Source organism: Athene noctua, unplaced genomic scaffold (assembly GCF_965140245.1).
Source record: "Athene noctua unplaced genomic scaffold, bAthNoc1.hap1.1 HAP1_HAP1_scaffold_706, whole genome shotgun sequence".
NCBI lineage: Eukaryota > Metazoa > Chordata > Aves > Strigiformes > Strigidae > Athene > Athene noctua.
In genome coordinates this window covers 15,001-19,088 of record NW_027438132.1, presented here as the reverse complement: position 1 = coordinate 19,088, position 4,088 = coordinate 15,001, and positions in this window count along the sequence as shown.

Below are 4,088 nucleotides of genomic sequence, written 5' to 3'. Positions count from 1 at the left end.
GCTCCCCCCCCCAGTATCCAGCGTTCAAGTGCCGCCAGCCGCCTCCGGCCACCGGTCTTCGGCCTCTCCCGTGCACCTCTGCCCGTCCTTTTCTCACCACTCGGCAGCGACCGCCCCAACGCCGCCCGGCTTCGTGCCGTTCGGCATCTCTCTGGGTGCTCTCGGTTCCGTGCACGCTCGCCTGACAGAGCACCGGCTTGAGAACCGTGCCCAATTCCCCGGGGGAAACCACCGTCTGCGGCCGCCCAGCATTCCACTTGGCCGGCTAAGCCGCGTGCCCTCGCTCGGTGGCGCTTGTCTGGAGCAGAGACGCCTCGTGCCCCTATATAAGGAGAATATGGGTCCGCGCCGGAAAGGGGCGCTTAAAGGCAGTGTCTGCCTGCCAGCGGGGGAGGCGCTGCAGAGACGCCGACTCTTACGATGACCTAACTGGAGGCAGCGCGAAACAGCGACCCCTTGGAGGAACTGCCGGAGCCAACAGGTCTGCCCGCGCTCTAAGTCCCGACGGAGCCGGGTAGACCTGGCAGCCCTTTCGACGGACGCTGAGCCGGCCGCCGGCAACGTGGAGCCGGGTACACCTAGCGGCCACCGCCGGTCGCCTCGGAGGTGGGTAGACCTGACGGCCGCCTCACGCCCCGGAGGCGGGTAGACCTGACGGCCGCCTCACGCCCCGGAGGCGGGTAGACCTGACGGCCGCCACACGCCGCGGAGGCGGGTAGACCTGACGGCCGCCACACGCCCCGGAGGCGGGTAGACCTGACGGCCGCCTCACGCCGCGGAAGCGGGTAGACCTGACGGCCGCCTCACGCCCCGGAGGCGGGTAGACCTGACGGCCGCCTCACGCCCCGGAGGCGGGTAGACCTGACGGCCGCCTCACGCCCCGGAGGCGGGTAGACCTGACGGCCGCCTCACGCCCCGGAGGCGGGTAGACCTGACGGCCGCCTCACGCCGCGGAAGCGGGTAGACCTGACGGCCGCCTCACGCCCCGGAGGCGGGTAGACCTGACGGCCGCCTCACGCCCCGGAAGCGGGTAGACCTGACGGCCGCCTCACGCCCCGGAGGCGGGTAGACCTGACGGCCGCCTCACGCCCCGGAGGCGGGTAGACCTGACGGCCGCCACACGCCCCGGAGGCGGGTAGACCTGACGGCCGCGTCGCGCCCCGGAGGCGGGTAGACCTGACGGCCGCCTCACGCCCCGGAGGCGGGTAGACCTGACGGCCGCCACACGCCCCGGAGGCGGGTAGACCTGACGGCCGCCTCACGCCCCGGAGGCGGGTAGACCTGACGGCCGCCTCACGCCCCGGAGGCGGGTAGACCTGACGGCCGCCTCACGCCGCGGAGGCGGGTAGACCTGACGGCCGCCTCACGCCCCGGAGGCGGGTAGACCTGACGGCCGCCTCACGCCCCGGAGGCGGGTAGACCTGACGGCCGCGTCGCGCCCCGGAGGCGGGTAGACCTGACGGCCGCCTCACGCCCCGGAGGCGGGTAGACCTGACGGCCGCCACACGCCCCGGAGGCGGGTAGACCTGACGGCCGCCTCACGCCCCGGAGGCGGGTAGACCTGACGGCCGCCTCACGCCCCGGAGGCGGGTAGACCTGACGGCCGCCTCACGCCGCGGAGGCGGGTAGACCTGACGGCCGCCTCACGCCCCGGAGGCGGGTAGACCTGACGGCCGCCTCACGCCCCGGAGGCGGGTAGACCTGACGGCCGCCTCACGCCCCGGAGGCGGGTAGACCTGACGGCCGCCTCACGCCCCGGAGGCGGGTAGACCTGACGGCCGCCACACGCCCCGGAGGCGGGTAGACCTGACGGCCGCCACACGCCGCGGAGGCGGGTAGACCTGACGGCCGCCTCACGCCGCGGAGGCGGGTAGACCTGACGGCCGCCTCACGCCCCGGAGGCGGGCAGACCTGTCGGCCGCTTCACGCCCCGGAGGCGGGTAGACCTGGCGGCCGCGTCGTGCGAGACATTTTTGTTTCGATAGATGCCAATGAAATCCGAAAAAAAATAAATGAAAAGGGAAATTTTTTTTCTTAACGCACCCCCGCACCCCCGCGCCCCGCCGCGCTCTCATGTGCACGCAGCACCAGCCCCCCCACCCCCCCGCCCCGACCCGTTGGCTGCCATGCAGTCGCTGGCATCATTCGCTGCCCGCCCCCTCGGCCGCCAGTCAGCCCCTCTGCGCCGCGCCACTCCGCGCCGCACGGCGCCGCCCGCCACTCCCCCCCCCCGCTTCCCGCGGCTGCCAGGGGACCCGGCAGAAGCGGCGACGTTCCCCGCACCTCACCCCCAACGGAGACGCCCGTCTCGCTGGAGCGAGTTCGCATCGGGAACCGGGCGCTTTTCGCCGGGTCGGGGTCCCGGCGCTGCCGGGCGGTCCTCGGCTTCAGCTGTTGGTTTCGCAGCGTGGGTTTAGCTTTAGTCTCGGGGGAGGGGGGGTGTGGGGGGGGGTGCGTGTGTGTGTTTTTATTTTGTTTCTTTCCCCCCGCCTTTCGCTGTGCCGCAGAGGCGTGGGCACCGGGCGCCCTTCACCGGGTCCGGGTCCGGGTCCGGGTCCGGGTCCGGGTCCGGGTCCCGGCGTTGCCAGGCGCTCGCTGGCATTCGCGTTTAGGTTTTTTTCGACGGGGTTGGGGTGGGGGGGTGGGAAGGGGGCTCCCGGGCTTTATGTGTGGGAATGGGGGGTGTGTGCGCGTGTGTGTGTGTGTGTGTGTGTGTGTTGTTCGGATTGTTGTTTTGTTGTTTGTTCCCCCCCCCCCCCCCCCCCCCCCGCCGCGACACACACGCGCTCGGACACACACGCAGAGACACAGAGAGAGAGAGAGAGAGAGAGAGCGCGCGCGCGAGAGAGAGAGACACAGGCGCGCGCACACACACACACACACGCACACACAGACACAGACACACGCACGCGCACACACACAGACACCCCCAGCCCCCCACCCCCCCCAGCCCCCCGACCCCCACCGTCGCCCGCGCGCCCGAAGAGCCGTTGGTCCCCGCCCCACCGCTGCAACTCCGGAGCTGCAGGGCGGTGGGTGCGGCCGCCAACCGACCGCAGCCTCCTCGGCGCCGCGGAGCACTACGGCTGGGGGGTGGGGGATCGGGGGCGGTTTCTGTTACACCACCACCACCACCACCACCCGCCCTCGCTGCTCTCCCTCCCACCCCTTCGGCGTTCGTTTGGCTTTCAACCCGCGGCGGGAACGGAGCAGGCGGGCAGGAGGGCGGGCGGCCGAGCGACCGACTGAGGAAGGCGGGGAGCCGGGCCGCGGGCACGGCGCGGCAGGGACTCGGCAGCTGCGGGGGCTCAGCGTCCAAAACACGCGCCACCCATCATCGCCGCCGCCGGCGGGAGGCCCCTCCGGGCCCCCCGGCACGGAGGCGGCGGCGGCGACGCCGCTGGGTCCTAAGGTCTCCCGCCTTCCTTCCCTGGAGCGGCCAATGTGCTGCTGCTGGTGGAAAGCGGGCCGGAGGTAGGGGGCGGCCGGTCTCCTCGCGAACCCCGGGGGTGGCAGGGGGCGGCCGGTGTCACGGTGGACCTGGTGGCGGGAGGGGTGGGGGTTGGGGGGGGGTCGGCAGGGGGGTCGACAGAGCTCGTTGCGGCGGTGGGGGGGCGGGGGGGGGGGGGGGGGTGGTGGGGGGGTGGTGTTGGTGGGGAGCGGTTTCTGTTGTTACACACACACCCCCGCCCCGTCGCTGCTCTCCCTCCCACCCCTTCGGCGTTCGTTTGGCTTTCAACCCGGGGCGGGAACGGAGCAGGCGGGCAGGAGGGCGGGCGGCCGAGCGACCGACTGAGGAAGGCGGGGAGCCGGGCCGCGGGCACGGCGCGGCAGGGACTCGGCAGCTGCGGGGGCTCAGCGTCCAAAACACGCGCCACCCATCATCGCCGCCGCCGGCGGGAGGCCCCTCCGGGCCCCCCGGCACGGAGGCGGCGGCGGCGACGCCGCTGGGTCCTAAGGTCTCCCGCCTTCCTTCCCTGGAGCGGCCAATGTGCTGCTGCTGGTGGAAAGCGGGCCGGAGGTAGGGGGCGGCCGGTCTCCTCGCGAACCCCGGGGGTGGCGGGGGCGGGGGGTGGGGGGGTGGGATG